General features: G+C 55.8%; 1 long non-coding RNA gene across 1 annotated transcript; it reads left to right on the forward strand.

The window, feature by feature from the left end:
* Positions 1 to 1589: 1589 nt before the first annotated feature.
* Positions 1590 to 6507, forward strand: LOC103672102. Its single transcript, XR_005836231.1, has 2 exons — positions 1590 to 1923; positions 3693 to 6507. It is a non-coding gene; the product is annotated as an uncharacterized LOC103672102 (long non-coding RNA).
* Positions 6508 to 17322: the final 10815 nt, after the last annotated feature.

Here is a 17322-nt window from a genome sequence, read left to right on the forward strand (position 1 = left end):
ATCCAAGAAAAATTTGCTTTCTAGTCCAAAAAAACGTTCCTTAAAAAAAAAAAAAAGAAGAATTCCCGGGGCGCCTGGGTGGCTCAGTCAGTTGAGCATCTGCCTTCGGCTCAGGTCATGATCTCAGGGTCCTGGGATCGAGTCCTGCATGGGGGGGGGCTCCCTGCTCCACGGGGAGTCTGCTTCTCCCTCTGCCTCGGCTTCTCCCCCCACTCATGCACTTTCGCGCTCTCTCTCTCAAATAAATACATTAAATCTCACAAAAAAATTAAAAAAGAATTCCCATTACCTCGTGTCGACTTAAATTACTTTTATTGTAAATTACTTAAAGATCTATAAATATGCAACTATGCAAAAACGTCTTGTGCTTTTAGCTTTTATACTATAAACTCAAAAATATGTATAAAGTAGATAAAAACAGAGTGACAAAACAACAAGCAATGGTTTTTCCAGCTAGTATTCAAACCCACAACTTTAACGTAACATGATGGGTGTTTTCATTTTGCTAAAATGAAATCACTGATGTTAGGATTATAGGAAAATACTGTAGCTCTGCATCTGACTCTATATTTAATTTTTAACACTTTAATACAAACAGTGCTAGTTCATATACATTTGTTGTACAACACTTGATTAAAGTCTTTGTTTACCAGTTCAAGCTGGTCATTCTCATCCTTAACCAAAACTCTGCCAGGTGGCAATGGATAGATCTGTAAAACTGTTTCATTCACCTTAAAAAAAATTAGCACCACAGCGTTGTTAAAATCCCCACTGCCTACATACCTATCTCCTTACTCCTGGAATCGTAGAACAAAAAAGTTCTTCATTGAGTATTTGCTGCCGTGGTGGGTGTTTGTTACGTTCCCGCTAATGAACTTCTGTAAGGTGGTGACGCGAAGACAGGCTCCCATCCATCCGCTTGCACATCAGACGCGCCCCGGACGGCCACAGAGCAGGAACTTTGGAAGCTGACCTGCCTTTTGGAGAGGTGTGGGGCAAAAGTAGGCCAATCTGACAGGTGCCGGTTTAGTGCGTGATCAAGTCGCCAAAATGATCAAATCTATCTTTTTTACCAGAAGCTCCTTTCTTTTAGCTATGTATAAAGCTTAATGCAATTTACGGTGGATAGACGAGTTTAAACAGCTTTTGAAGGTTTCTGTAGTTCTAGTCGACAGGTTTCATGATTTCTCCCTACGAGCTCCCTGAGCAAGGGTGGAAGTTTCCCTATGGGCTCCCTGTAGAAGAAGAAGTCAGCACACCAGACGGCCTGGATTGGTGTGCCTTGAACTGGGGGAGGCTGGGGGACACAGGGGGACCCTGAGGGCCGGGGAGGACGTCTGAAGCCAGAACTCTGGAGTCCGCTCCCCAAAGTTCTCACTGGCTCTCTTAATCCATCGATTCAAGTTGCCATAGACTTTATCAGTAATTGATGGAAATGAATATATTTTTTTAAGATTTTATTTATTTATTTGACAGAGAGAGAGACACAGCGAGAGGGGGAACGCAAGCAGGGGGAGTGGGAGAGGGAGAAGCAGACTCCCAGGGAGCAAGGAGCCTGATGCTGGGCTTGATCCCAGGACTCCGGGACCACGCCCTGAGCCGAAGGCAGACGCTTAGCTTCTGAACCACCCAGGCATCCTGGAAATGAATATTTTGTAAATTTAGTAAATTCAGCAAATAGTGCGCTCAGTGATTTGCTCATTTAGGATATACAATGGTTCTAGATGAATTGACCTTGGGGCAAGTTGATGTGAAGCTTACAGCTTAACGGGGAAGACGTGAGGTTTCGGGCCGCGCTGCCTGTGTGGAAACCTCATGCACTTCCTGGCTGTCTACTCCTGAGCAGGGACTTGGCTTCCGTGTGCCTCGGTCTCCTCGTGCAGAGAAGCGGAGTCATCAAAGGCCTTCCTGCACAGACTTGGGGTAAGAGTCACTTGTGAGCACCCTCGTGGAGCTCAGAGAGTGCTGGCTTGGGGAGGGCTCAGTCTAGGCTCCTGCTGCCCCCCTGCCCTGCGCCGGCTGCCGACTCTTCCCCCACCCGTCTGTCTAAGTGAACCACAAAGGCCCTTCGGGACCACGCTTTGCACACGTCCTCATCCGGTCCTCCTGTGAGATGCTTGAACATTAAAGCAAACCCGGCCCCCGAAGGGACCTTTGCTATAAGGCGACCACCTACAGCATCCAGAATATGGACAGATTCGAGTGCAGATTATTATCTGAGTGCGAGCATGACATATGCATGTTCTAACAGCCCTCGCTGGCCCCTGAGACTACAGAGCACAGCGGCTTGAGGTATAGCGTATTAGGGGCAGCAGAGCCACGCAGGAAAGAGCAACGGTGGGGGGAGTGAAGCCCATGAACCACAAGGACGTCATGCCATGTGGGTGGCCCAGGCCGATGGGGAGGAAGGCGGGGAGGAGGGAGAAGGAACAGACGCCCAAAGCGCCTTCCTCGTGGGACCTCCTGGGCGGGGATGCCCTGCTCAGTGGAGACTGCTTCTCTGTGGCTTTCACAGAGCTGGGCAGCTGGAGCGCACAGGGTCCTGCCTGCCAGGCAGCTGTGAGATGGACGCAGAGCACACGCCATCCTGTCTGGTTCTCTAACTCCCGTGCTAAGAGCTCAGTGTCCAGAACGCAATGCCACAAGAATCCAAGTACACATGTTTGCTAAGCAAAATGAACAGAAAGTCCCCCAAAGCTAGCAAAGCAGAAAAAAAGAAAAAAAGAAAACCCTAACAGGAGCCCTATACACATATGGGGACTTCCCAAATATAGGAAAGACACAACCTTTTGCAAAAGACTAACTCAAGCCAGAGATGAAAGGTGAACAAAGGCATTGGAGTGTGATGGGGGAGGGGGAGGGCTAAGAAAATAACTGGGGAGAAAGTGATTCTTTGGCAGAATTTTAAAAAATGCGAAGAACAGAATCCATGCTACAAGAAAGCCTATGGTGACGTGGAAGACGGCCGAGAAGGAGAGGAAAGCACTTAGAACGAAGAGGAGGAGTATGGGTTGGCAGTGGAGACGAAACATAGAAAACTCGGTCCCCAGAGAAGAGAGAGAACGACTGTGCTCCCTGCCATCCATCCCCTCCCCCAGAGCCACTGTTCTCGCTAACAGAACCCGCCCGGCTCAGTGGCACAGCGGCTGCCCCGACGCCACGGTGGGCCCGTGGCCCTATTCTGGCCGGCGATGAGGAAGAGAAGCTCACTGGGAGTTTCTGAGAATGACTTCCACCCCGACAGGAGTAGGAGGGAGGGGAGACGCCCCTGCTCCTGCTGCCCACTGGCTCTTACCTCTGAATGGCCGCGTGACAATGTGAGCCTGGAAACCCATGGAGCCCCGGCCGAGCAGAGGGGAGGGCAGGAGGGGCCGAGGCTGAGCCGGAGCCTGGCACTGCCGAGCGCTGACCCACGCCCAGCGCAGTTTCTCTCCGGGCTTAGGAATTACCTGGGAGCCGCGAGGGTGGCGTTATTGCCCCGGGAAGGAGCAGTGTGTCCACAGGGGAAGTGAGGGGCAGTGGTCACGGAGTAGTCTGCGGACTTGGTTGGCTGGTTTGTTTCTTTGTGCTGAATGACAGCCTGCAAAGGAGTGGTTGGAAATTAAGTCGCACGTGGGCAATGAGAGCAGGTTTGGGACTTTGTGTGAAGATGTTCATAAACCATGTAAATGCATGTCTCCTCCCCTCCCCAGAACCTGCAAACGACAGCAAGTTTAGGTGTCTAAATCACAACGTCACAGAGGACGGGCGGTAACTGACAGCCGACCAGAGATGCCTTGGAATCTCAGAGAGAAGGAAGAGGGCTGCCTGGGTCGGCAGAGCCTGAGCCCGGACCAGTTCCATGAAAGTCTCTGGGGTAGCGCCCAGGGAACTGTTAATGACCCCTCATGGTGAGTCCATTATGCAGCCATGTTCGAGAACACCCTCCTGGAATACCCACGTGGGGCTCAGCAGAGGCTGGAGCTGTCTGCCTATAGGACTGGGGGACGCTCTGAGCTCAGAGAGGCCACGGAGGAATGGGAGGGCTTCTTGGGGCTGACACAGGGGCGATGCTAGAGGTCTGTCCATGAAGCAGCTCCCAGACCACCGTCCAGTGGCAGGCACGGAGTGTCCTGGAGCCGGGCACTGCCTTTTCAGCCGTCAACAGAGGAGCACTCTTCTAAAAAATCCCAAAATACCCTACAGAGAAATCGGGCGGCTCGTGTGCTCACCGGAGCCTTGGGGAAGCCTCCTCATTCTGCCGCAGACGGCTTCCGGCATGACAGCCAGCTCCCTGCCCCGCCCTACGTGGAGCCTGATTGCCCACATGGCTGCTGGGCTCTTCCTGAAATGTAAGCGGAAAACCGAGGTCACCACACAGGTGAGACAGGCCAGCAGCACCAGGATCCATTGCAACCGCTGGCAGTGGCCGAAGGGGAAGCGTCAGGGTGTTAGAGGGAGTCATTCAGTGATGTCTCAGCTGGAAAATGCCAGAAATAACCTCAGAAGCATTACCTAGAGGCCCAGAAGTAACCACAAGACAATTGAAACCAGGAACAACAGACGCCCTTGCCTCTGGGAGACGCAGGGCTTTTAGCCCATGTTTCATGTGTGCCTGTGGGGTTTGTATGATTCGATGCACTGTACGTTCGTGCTGTCACACGGCGTGTGTGTTTGTGCACGTGTGCCCGTGCTCTCACACGGCGTGTGTGTTTGTGCACGTGTGCCCGTGCTCTCACACGGTGTGTGTGTTTGTGCACGTGTGCCCGTGCTCTCACACAGCGCGTGTGTTCGGTTACACACATCCTACAGAGAAGAAGCCAGACCGTAAGGCAGAACTTGTGCAGCCCGACTGTGCTCGCCACGTGCGGGGCAATCTTACTCAGAAGCGGATTCTGGTTCACAGGTTCTGCAGGCTGGGGTCAGAGTTCGTGGGTAGGGAGTTGTGGCTACAGCAGGATCCCTGGCAGAGGGTGGGATGTGAGGGCTGAGGGCCGGGACCCGGGCTATGGACCCGGGCTATGCAGCGGAGAGGGGGCTGGCCTTTGGAGACCTGGATAGGAAGGCGAACCCCTGCCTGTGAGGGCCTGCGGGACCACCAGTGTTTGGCCATCGTGAGAAAATATTTGTATCTGTCTCTGCCCTGGGTTCTGAAGACAGAGCTCCTAAGCCCCTCAGAACTTCCTGGGTGACAGGGGTGTGTTTTGTTCTAATGAGGCGACTCCAGGTGGGGTCCTGGGGGAGGCTGGTCATCAGAAAGACGGAGCCCCGATGAGAGGCTCTGAATTCTCAGCCCCCACTCCCCTATTTCTCCAGAGTGGGGAGGGGGCTGGAAATGGAGTTCATGACCCATCATGCCTACGTGAGGAAGCCTCCATGACATCCTGAAAGTACGGGGTTCTGGAGCTGCCAGGCTGGTGGACAGTTGGGGGTGTGGGGAGAGGGGTGCACCTGGTCAGGGCACAGAAGCGCCACGCCCCTTCCCACGTGGCTCACCCTGCACATGTCTTCCACCTGCGTGATCCCCTGTACCCTTTCCCATTTCCTTTAATGAGCTGGTGAACAGTAACTGGTTTCTTAGTGAGCTGTTCTAGCCAATTAATCGAACCCAGGGAAAGGGTCATGGGAACCTCTGATTTTCAGGCGATCAGTCACAAGCACAGGAAAGGCTATAGACTTTTGGTGGCCTCCGGAGTGGGGAGGTCTGGTGGGGCTGAGCCCCTACCCTGCAGGGTCTGACAGTGTCCCCAGGAAGAGAGCGTCAGAACTGAATTGAACGGTTGCAGACCGTGCTGGGTGCCGGTGAGAACGCCCCACGCCAGTGTCCGAGCGCTGAGTGGGGCAGCAGGGAGGTGAGGATCGGGTCAGGACACGACAGGAAGAGAGAGACTCTGCTATGCAGCCATGCAGGGCCCCAGCTCCGAGAAGCAGAAATTGATGAGGAAGTGACACAAAGGCGGGAAGCTTCTGTCCCTCACGAGCCCCACAGGATGTCCTGTGCCGGGCCGCGCCCTGGGCCTGCCGCCGACTCTGGTTCCGGCTGTTGGAATCACAATGCAGCCACTCGGGCGGCCTCTGGCCTGTAGCCCTTGCACGCCCGGCCTCCGTTCTGTGGTCCCAGCCGCCCACCTGTGAGCCCAGGGCCTGAGGCCTAGCAGAAAGGCCCCAGGACCCCAGGACACACCTCATTCTCAGGACATGTGCTCTCCGTCTGGGGCCCGGGCTCAGAGCTGCCCCTTCCCGTGTGCCCGGGGCTCGGGGGAGGCAGTGCAGCTGGAGGCCGGGGACAGACCGGGGACAGGCCGGGGTGGCTGCCATCCCTTGCCCTCCACAGATGGCTACTGAGCACGCAGAGAATGCTGATTTCGTGCCCGGTACCAGGACAGTCACTGAGGGGTCCTCATACGTGGCACTTCTGTGCAACTTTTTAGGTCTCTTCCTCATAGCGAACTTTTGAAAAAATCTGTAATATAATTTGCTGTGGGTTTACAAGGAAAATAAAACAGCTGCACAGCTCTCTGTAAGACAGCTGAGAACGGCCTCCATTCCGACAGGCTGAGGGCCCTGCCCAGGGCAAAGACACGCACACTCGCCTGGGCTGAGTTCTAAGCAGTTAAAGACGGGAGAGGTCTGACCTGTGGACAAACGGGGCACCGCTTCATCAGTTCCTGTTGCTGTCCCGTCACAGGCGCTTGCCGGGGCCTCCAGGCTGCCAGGGTGACCAGGGAGCTCAGTCATCACCAACCCCCACCCCCGCTCCAGTATTCTCCGGTTCACAGGCTCGGTGCCTGTGCGGGCCAGCGGGGGCTCAGCATTACCATCCGTGTTCCAGATGACCACAATCAGGACCATTAGGTGATGATGAGCCCACGATCTGGACGCCGGGACAGGGCAGAGCCAGGCCCAGGTCTCAGGCCTCCTAGGCCCCTGGTCTTTCCAGACCCGAGTCCCCGGCAGATCTTGAGAAGCCACACTGAGGCGGAGGGAGGCCAGGCCTGACCCAGGGCAGCCTCTCTCCTGTCTCACACCCCAGGCAGAGGGCATAAGCCTGTGGTGGCATCTCTGCAGCCTCTGAAGTCCACAGCGGCCCTCCGCCGACCACAGCCGCCCCCCTGCACTGGCTGAGTCACACTCAGGTCAGCTCTTCCCGTGCGGCTCAGACCCGGAAGGCTGCTGACCTGAGAAGCCCAGGCTGTCTCCCAGGATGGATCGGGGACCTCAGAGACTGTGAGCCAGGAGAGGCTGGTGAAAACCGTCCCCCTTACCTGGGGCATGAATGCTGTCCTCCTGGGGGGTCTGGTGGTCTGGCTTCATGGGGACCTTCCTCTTGCTCTTAACCTCCCCATCAGTCATTCCAACACCATCCTCCCTGTCAGTCATTCCAACACCATCTCCTCAGAGCCTAGAGAAGCCCACAGGTGCAGAGAAGGCTCCTGCCCAGATGGGGCCCAGCACCCCTGCAGGGTTCCCGCCAGCTCAGCTTGCTAGGGACACCCACCCAATTGACCAGTCTGTCCCTCCTACTGGGCTTCCTTTATCCCCAGTCTCCCTGCAGGGGTGGGGGGAGAGTCTGGGCTGGACAGTCCTTGGTATCTCTCTTATCCTTCTCCCCGCAGGGCAGCTCATGGGCCCCGGGCTCCCTTCCCTGAACCCCTATATGGTCACAGTAACACCACCTCATCCACGCCCTGAGTGTAAGCTGCTTAGGGGGGACCCATCAGCCCCCAACCCAGACCCTCCCTGATGGTGGACTCGCTCCTTCCACAGACAGTGCATGAGCTCCCACTGCACGCCGGCCCTGCTCCGGGGGCTCACGCACGTGCACGAGCGCACCCAGCACACCCCCTGCCTTCCTCCCATATTAGGAGGGGAAAGGCAGTGCGCGGGAACCAGAGCAAACAAGGTGAGCAGGGCTCCAGGTGAAAGAGCAGGCTGGGGGCTCAGCACCTGGGAGTGTGGTTTCAGGGTTACCCCAGGAGCTCAGAACAGGCTTCCTCAAGAAGCCTTCCTCCTGAGAAAAGACTGGAAGGAGATGAGGAGCGACAGTGGACATCTGGGTGAAACCCTTTCCTGGCCCAGGTGACAGCCCGTGGAATGACCCTCAGGTGGGACCCTGCCTGGCCTGTTCCAGGAGCAAGAGGTCAGTGTGGCCAGAGCCTACGTGAGCCCAGGCAAGATAGGTAGGACATGGAGGTCAGCGAGGTAACAGGGAGCCCGATCAGGTCCATCCTGACCTAGAATCCCGGGATGCCAGAGCCAGCAGGCCTCAGAGTCTGTCCCATAACCCACTGCCTGCTGGAGAGGCGAGAACACCAGGGGACAGGTGGGAGGCCCGCCCTGGGTCACTGGGATCGAACTTGGCTCCTGGACACCTTTCTCAGACCTGACTCCGGCAGGAGCAGAGATGCCCTGGGCCCTGGGAGGGCTGTGCTGTCCTCCCTGCAAGTGTCCAGGACAGACCTGCTCCCCATGGCCCAGAAGACAGGCCTGGGAGACCTGGGTGCAGGCGGCTGTCTCTGCAGCGCCTTCCACCAGGGGGCGCTGCTGACACAGCTTTGCCCTCAGTCCCTGCACCTGCCTGGGCTGTGTCTCCTGGGCTTCCCTGGCCCAGAGCAGTGACTGAAGCCCAGGCTGTGGGCGCAGCCCTTCCCAGCCCCGCTGCCCTGGTCTCAGGGTCTCTCTCTGGCTTGGGTTTCAGGAAGACCCCTGAAGGCAGCCAGCCTGGTTTGCAGTGGTGGTGGGGCGAGGAGGAAGGGCAGAGGAGGGTGGCCCAGGCAGGTGCAATGTGCACAGTCATTGTGTTGTCTGTCGCCCTCCCTGGGGCTGGCTCCTGCCTGTCCTTCTTGCATTTGCTGCTGTGGGTCCCCAGGGGCTCATTTGGAGCCAGAGAACTGTGCAGGGAGGTGGGGGTGAGGGCAGAGCAGAGAGCATGGAGGAGTGGCGGTGACTGGCTGCCCTCATCCCACCAGAGCCACTGGGAAAGGAGGCCATGCCCAACCTCATCCCAGGGTCTGTCCTTCTCCAACATCAACAGCCCCAGGGAGGAGAAACTGAGCCACCAGTCAAAGGGGCCAGCCGCCAGTTACCCTCCTTTCGTGCCCCTATCGTCTCATGATGAGACCCCAGTGCAGGATGCCCACCTACCCGCTATGGTCTAGGGACACACCGGGGTTCCCATGAAGATGGACCATCTAGTCTTGCTTACAGCTGCCCCAGGGCTGAGCACTGAGGTAGGGGACATTGGCCGATAAGACAGGAGAGAGGCTGTCCCACCCCTGTCACTGCACTCAGGACTCCCAACACAACACACACAAGTGTGATCATTTGACAGGCAAATACGGTGACCAGGTGCTCGTGCACCTGATCTGACTCTTCTCGGCATGAACTGAGCTCACGCCCTTTGCTTGTGTAGCGACGATGGTGGCCCTACTTCTCTCACTGATGTGCGGGGGGACCTGAGCTTTTGTAAAGGTTCCCTCGGTGTCCACCCCTGTGTGGAGTGAGAGGGGGAGGGAGCACAGGAGAGTGCGTGATTTGTCTGCTGCCACGACCAGAATCTTAGAGCCAACTTGGGGCAGAAGCAGAATGAGTGACCAGTGGGTCTGACTGCAGAGCCCAGGCCCTCTCTGCACCGTGAGGAGCTGTGGGGACAAGGGCGGGTCCAGGCCACCAAGTGGGAGCCTGGTTCACACGAGGCCGCCTGCAGGGGCCCCCTCCCCCACAAGAGCCTGGAAACAACTGTCACCACATGGAAAGGTCACAGGCAGATAAGAAGGGAAAGTCCCCTTTGCCCTGCCCCACTCCCCCCTGCAGACGGTGTCACAGCCCAGCTGTCCCGAATACGGGGGTCATGGGCGGCCGTCCTGGCCCCTCACCCACTCACACGCCCTCCTCAGCTGGGAGCCAGGACACAGGCAGGCTGGGGGGTGGGGAGGGGGTGCACACATGGGGCTGAGATTGCAGACACAGCTCCGGGAACAAAGCCGGACTCTGGAAAGTGAGACCCTGAGCCACTCGGGGGGGGGGAGGGTGGTGATCTCAGCCTCGGCCCCCGGAGCATGGCGGATACCTGCCTTTCCTTAGAGAGGTTTGAGGTGGTTTCCCCATTCCGGGGAGTTTGAGGGCGTCCCAGACAGACCCTAGTCCCCCCTTCTCTCCTCAACCCTTCAAGACTCTGGAGAAACCAGGATGTTGATGCCAGCAAGCCCCCTGCTGCCCACCTGCCTCCCTCACACCTGCCTCCTGCGCGCCCGGCCACAGCCACCCCGGAGCTGCCCTCTGACCTGCCCCCCACCCAGGAGAGGGCAACCTGGAGCCTCAGGGTCTGGCCGGGGAACTGGCTGCCCCCCAGGGAGTCCATTACTGTGGGACCCAGACGACACCCTCTCCTCCCTGCTCTGCCCCGCTCCCACCCTGTTCCTGGGACCGGTCTCTCCCTCTGCCCCACCGCACCCACCCTCCCCCTCCACTCCTCCCTCCGCACCCCACCTTCCTGCCTTTGAGTCCTTGGCCGCCTGCACTGGTCTCTCCCAGCCTGAGAAGCCACAGGCATGCAGATTTGAAAATGAAGGTTTTTTTCCGATGAGAATAATCCATGTTGAGTATATAAAATTCAGAACACACAGGAAACGATACAGAAGAATGAGGGTTGGTGTTACACACGTCACAAAGCTCATCGCAGCTTTACTGAGGGACAAGTGACAGGGACACAGGGGGTTGACGGGGAGCAGCAGGATGACTGGATGAGCGTGTGTAGGTCCTGTGGTCACTGCAGGAGTGCAGGGAGCAGCTCCAGCCCTCAGGAGCTAGTCCCCACTTGCGGTGGGAGCGCATCTGTCCCCCGCAGAGTCCGGTCCAGAACACTGTCGAGGAGCTGCAGTCAGCAGGCCGTGCGCTAGCCGCAGGGCTGACTCCCCTGGGCCCTGCACGTGAGTGTCCCCGGCAGCTTGTCCCCACTCGCCGCCACCCCCGCTCCACGCTGGAGATCAGCTTCGTCACTCTCCTCTATTCCAGTTGGTTAACGCACGCGATACTGGTTTCAGGCATGTGGTTAGTGGTTCCCCACGTCCACACAGCCCCCGGGCCGTCACCAGTGACTCCGGCTTTTCCAGGTTGCTCGTCTCAGCGAGAACGTAGCGCATCTGTTCTTCTCCGTCCGACTTTGCTGGCCCAGCGTGTGGCGCTCCACGTCCCTCCGCATCGTCATGGAAGGGCCGCTTCCTTCCTTTCATGGTGGAGAGTGTCCCGGGGGCTGCATGACCTCATCTCGGTCTGTCCGCCCGTCTGTGGACACCGAGGCGTCCCGGGTCTTGGTTCTTGTGAGCCCGTGGTGACGAGCACGGGGAGGGGCAGGCTCCTCGTCACTCGCGTCCACTGCCCTCCGAGAGACACCCACACGCAGCGAGCGGTAGCACGGCTCTTGTACTTCAGTGTGTTGAGGGCGCCCCGCACGGGTTCCCACAGTGGCCGCTCCAGGTGCTTCCCCACCAACACTCCGTCCCTGGCCTTGTTGATGGCAGCACCCCCCGGCCTTCGGCTTTGGTTTGCATTTCCCCGTCGATCCGCCACATCGAGCATCTCGCAAGCACCTGTCCGCGCTCGAGCGGCTTCTTTAGGAAAACGTCTACTCGGGTCCTCTGGCCAAGCTGTAGGCGCCACGAGCGTTTGTGTGCAGTTCCTCTGTGTATGTCTTTCTGGCCATTTTAAAATAACTTCCAGGAAAGTTATCTTTTTCGATAAAGTACTGGTCCCCAACGTGTGCCAGTAGGAGCTGGTCCACTGAGGCACACAAAGAAAACACAAGAATGTCTGTTTATATTTTTATTTCAATCAGGAAAAAACCCACTTCGGTGTACTAGAATGTCCCTGGCTCGCTGGTCAGACGGTCACGTGTGGGTGAACTGCCCCTTGAGGGCCCTGCCCCTCCCTGGGTCAAGTCCAGAGTCCTGCTGTCTGGGAGCGTGGATGTCATGGCGCCGGGCAGGCTGAGCTGTTGGAGGAGATGCCCTCCCAACACTCACAGATTGAGGACAGCACATGGAAGATGAGGAACAAGGGAACGATGGAGCTGGCCCTACTCTGGCGCCTGGCAGACTTCTTCATCTGCATATTCATGAGGCCGCGCCGATGACCCGATGATGACCCGAATAAATCGGACCAGAAGCTCGGCACACGTTCCGGAGGGTTTAGGTCACCAGGATGAGCTCTCTCTGACTAGCCCCCAAATGTGTTCCTAACAGGTACGGATGTTTGTTTTAACGTGGCTTTAAAATAGAGCAATAATGTAAACCATCTAAATTTCCCTAGTTTCGAGATGTCCCTGCCCTGAATTTTTTAATTCAAAAATGCAAACTTACAAAATAGTCATGAAGACCGAATGAGACATGGCTTGGCCTCTCCTACTGTGATAGAGCCTTTAGTCTAAACGCATTTGGAGCCTTGCGGGATGAGCTAATGTATGACGTCACCACAAACTGCAAGATATTAAAGTATTGCTTGCTTCATGGGCACGGAGATCTCGTATTTCTATAGGTTTTAATTTTTGGCATCTGCTTTAAAATGCACAATCCACAAATTAACAAATATTCTCTTGTGAGACTGCCTGCTTAAAAATCTTTTAACTTATTTTTTGCATCCGGCCATACAATTGATGGACCACTAACATAGACTTTCTTTGCGTCTCTACCTCCCAGTGATTCTGAAAGTAAACATCCTATTTTCAATTTTGCTAGCACTTTCCTGTAAATAATAAGGAAGGGCCTAAACCTATTTGTCTCTAGTCAATGCCAGGAGCAGAGAGCTATTTCCGTTTCTAGGTCAGTGAGAATGGAGCACATTTGCTCTCTCCCCTGCTTCTCGGTTTCTGTTTATATTATCTGGGGTTTTATACACAGCTTATAAATCTTGACTCTTGGAGACTCCATGTCTTCCTTTCCAGGAATTTAGAAATATTTGAATTACACGCTTGTTCTCTGGCAGCATGGGAGGGAGGCGTTCAAGCAGAGCCCAGCTCAAGGTTCGCTATGAGAAAGAGGTTGAGTGTCGGGGTCTTGCCTCCTGAGGCTGGGATCAGAGCTGTAAAACCTCAGGAAAGGGGAAGCTGGGGAGGTTCAGAACGCCTACATTACTCCTCTATTTTAAAGCAATATCTGTGTCCGTGAGGAATACAGTGGTGCCCCCTTATCCCCAGGGGACACGTTCCTAGACCCCCAGTGATGTCTGAAAGCACAGAGAGTACCGAACCCTATATAGACCATGTGTTTTCCTGTACACAAGTGCCTGTGGTAACAATTAATTTACAAATAAGCCTCGGTTAAGGATTAACAATAGCAACCTATAAAAATAGTACAATCTTAACAATGTGCCTCAATAAAAGTGATGTGAATGTGGTCTCTCTCAAAATATCTTCCTGTCCTGCACCCACTCTCCTCCCTCATAGGATGATGTGAGATGATAAAACACTCATGTGACGAGAGGAAGAGAGGGGAGTGCTGTTAGCACCGTGACATTGCGTTGGCTGCCACTGACCTTCTGAGCATGTGTCAGAAGGAGGATCATCTCCTTCCTGACTGCGGTTGACCGCAGAACATGAAACCATGGATAAGGGGGGGCTCCTGTACACTTGGCTGCCGGGGACAGAGATCTAATCACGGTGACCTAAACAAACCATGGGCTTGTTTTACTCTTGTGTTCAGAAAAACCTGCAGACAAGCAGTTCAGGGCAGGGATGGTAACTCTATGAGGCACTGAGGTCCCAGGCTTCCTGTATTTTTCTGTTCCTTAGTGTGTGGCTTCCGTCCTCAAGGTCACAAAATGGCTGCTGTGACTCTAGCCATCATGTGTCAGGTCTGGACACCACAAAAAAGAAAAGAGGGGAAGGGTGAGAGGGCTTTCCTCAAGTTCCACCTCAAGAATTCTTGCTTGCATTTTAGTAGCCCTCCTTGTCTTACAAAGGACTGGGAAATGTCACTTTCATAACTGACATAATTAACACTAAATATATAGTTAGAAATGGAAAGAATAGACAGCAGATAGGCCACTAGCAATTCCAGCCATAGGCTCCTTAACCATGTGTCTTTGAGCACCGATAAGGCTTTGCTCCTGTTGAAATATATTCCTGCAGGTAGAATTTCAAGGTCAACGTGCATCGTACATTTAGGACATCGGTATACTGTCGCCTCGCTCCTGGGACAGGCTGTGCGTGCTTACACACCCACCAGAGGAGTACGCGAGTCCCCATTGTCCACAGCTGTGCCAGGGCGGGACCTCCTTCTCCTGGTCTCAGTTTGATATATGAACACGGCATCCTGCTTCGTTTCTTATTTCCCTGATCACTAGTGAACTCGAACACCTCACAAGTCAGCTTGCTGGCTTTGAGGAGAAGAAATTTGTCCAGGGAAAAGACTTCCCTTCTCTCCCATCCCAACCGTCCACACTAGACGTGGCTTGTGCACAGTATCCAGGACCGGAGACGGGTGAAGCATTGAGTGAGCCGATGCAGATGCTCCCGTGACAGGCGTCTGAGGGAGGAACCGAGTTTTCTTCCGGACTGCGTAAATTCGAACTAAGAGGAAAAGTCCAAGGGAGATGCTTGCTGGTCACGAGGGCGGCGTGAGGGGAGAGACAGAGAGGTGCTTGTTCAGAATGTTCTGGGAAGTTTCCGGGTCAACTCCCATCCGGGGTTCACAGTGAGGGGCTCTGTCTGGGGCCGTGTCCTCAGGGGGAGGGGCGGTCATGGCTCAGAGGAGGAAGACGGTCAGCTCAGTCCCTGCTGAAGGCGGGGCTGATTCCTGCTGCTGCGGACTCACCAGCCTGAACGGGGAGATGCCTTTTGGGCACCCACCCTACATAATACCCCACGTGCCACCGATGGGTGACACGCGTCCCTGAAAACCCAGTGGCCGGGAGCTCATCTGCTCCAGCGGCTCTGGGGATGCGATCTGCATGTAACTCACATGGGAACGTCTCTAAACTTCACCTGAACCTCACTTTCACAGCCCACGGTGACCAAGCCGACCTCAGGCTTCAGTGACGTTTGAGACCTGCATCCTCATAGTCCCCGGTCTGCCTTCTCCATTGGGAACCCGACAGGGTTTCACACCTGCCCCGTTGGCATCCCGCCGAAACCCTCCACTTGAATGACTCGCCCGGCTGGCCTGGTGACTTCATCCAGCCTCTGGAGGCCTCCCTCGGGGGCGGCTCACACCTCTTTGGCACCCCTCCCTGTGCACATCCAGGCAAGACAGTCTCTCCCAACGAGTGACTTCCCCAAAAGGGGAGTCCAGCCTCTCCGCTCCGTGTCCCGTGTCCTCCGCTGGCCGGCCGCCCCTCTTCAGCCTCTGGAACCTGGTGAGTACAATTTTCTGTGTCTCATCAAATCTTCTTGGAGGGGTCGTTGTAGCTCGCTGCACATTCCGTCCCACGTGGTGGGAAAGGAGGAGACAAACCACAGTGGTTAGCTGTGACACAGGGCTGTCCTGTCCTGTGGGATCTCACACTCCATCCTTTTTCTAATGGTGGGGGTAGAACTCCTCTCTGGGGCACTTGCAACGGTCCCGTCCCTGTAACTTTGTGGTCCCTTACGGCTCTGGCCCTCTCCACAGGGGCACCAGCTCACCGAACACGGCTTTACCTGTCCCGCCCAACCAGGCACGGTCCCCCTGTACCAGCCGGAGGTGCTAGGGTTTGAGCGGGGATGTGTGCCGCTGTGGTTGGATCAAAGCTGTCCGCGTTCAGGCTTTAGAGCTGGTCTGCTCACACAGCCTGCCTGCCGCGGGTCAGGGCCCACCCTGGAATCGCTCCCCGCCCCCTGGAAGAGAGCGTCCTTTCCTAGGCGTCCTCCCTCTTTCAAGGGGAGCAGAAACGTTTATCTACTAAAGTCTTTTACATCTCCGTCTAAAACTACCCATCACTCTGACGCCCCCTCATGTCCGGGCTTTACTTCCTGACTCCAGGTGGGTGTTGCTTCTGGTGCCGGCGCTAATAATAGCCTTTCTTGCCTTAACTTGAAACAAGCCAGTAGGACTGCCTGCCTTCCAGGATCCGGGCAGCACTTTGACGTGCCTGAAACTACTCCACACACACCAGGTCCGCCAGGTACTGAGCGCAGGTGTTCGTGACTGTGACAACTCCTTGCCCCATCCCACCTGCGCGAGGATTAATTAGTGGCCAGAGCATCTGACAGTGCTCCCTACCCATCTGGGCTGAGGCCCCTTCCGTGGCTGGAGGTGGACGCTCTTTGCCCCCCAACCCAGTGGCTGCTTTGCACAAATCTAGCTTTTGGGGCTCAGCACCCCTGCACTGCCTCCTGATCCCTGATCCTGACTTACGTCCCCCCACCCCCAGTCGCTGGTGTACAGCCACCATCTCTGTGCTGCATCAAACGTGCTGTACCAAAAACAATAATTTGGGGGCCCATCTGGTGGAGTCTAGGCCTCCCCGTAAGACTTCCTTGAAGATTCTCCCACAATGCTATGCAACTTTTGGTCACTCCAATCCCAACACGTCTGCGGGGGCCTCTCCCTCCCCATGGCTGATGTGTGCTCAGAAGCCTCACGGGCAGGTCTCACCGTACCCAACAGCTGTGAGAATCCTGCCAGGCACTGACTTCACAGAGAAAGCAGCATCGGCAGTGGTGGACTCAGACACGGTCTGTAACAGCAGACCCTGCAGACCTTCTCCACCTGTCCCTTGTCTGCCTCCAACCACAGTGTGGCCTGCCTTCAGGTGTCCGCCCCGTGCTTCTGCAAAGGCTCCCGGATCGGTGTCCTCCAGCAGGGGCGCCACAGTCGGGCTGGTGGCAGGTCCCCCGGGGCCCCGAGCTGGCTTCTGGATGCTCTGTGCANNAGCCCGGGTGGGCCACAGGCCTCCTTTCCTTCCCAGGAAAGTTTCTGATTTCTTTTTTTTTTTAATTTTTAATTTTTAAAAATTTTATTTGTCAGAGAGAGAGAGAGAGAGTGAGCCAGCACAAGCGGGGGGAGTGACAGGCAGAGGGAGAAGCAGACTGCCAGCTGAGCAGGGAGCCTGGTGTGGGGCTCGATCCCAGGACCCCAGGGATGTCGTGGATCAGACAGTGCAGGGCGGAGGAGTCGGCCGTGGAGCCTGGTCATTCGGTGAGTCCCATGCTCGGCTATGCTAAGCGCCTGCTGGAGTCCAAGGTCAAGCCGAAAACTATAGGAGGTAAGAGCTACTTTCCAAAGAAGATGTGGTTCTGCTTAGTATCAGAGGCTCTATCAGGGCCCTGCGAGCAGTTAAATAGCTCAATTTCCACTTCAAACGCTGTGCGGCTCCAGGCCCATGAGAATCACAAGCAGAGCTACTTACACTGTTACCTGCACCAGCGAG

Source organism: Ursus maritimus, unplaced genomic scaffold (assembly GCF_017311325.1).
Source record: "Ursus maritimus isolate PB19 unplaced genomic scaffold, ASM1731132v1 scaffold_2, whole genome shotgun sequence".
Lineage (NCBI taxonomy): Eukaryota > Metazoa > Chordata > Mammalia > Carnivora > Ursidae > Ursus > Ursus maritimus.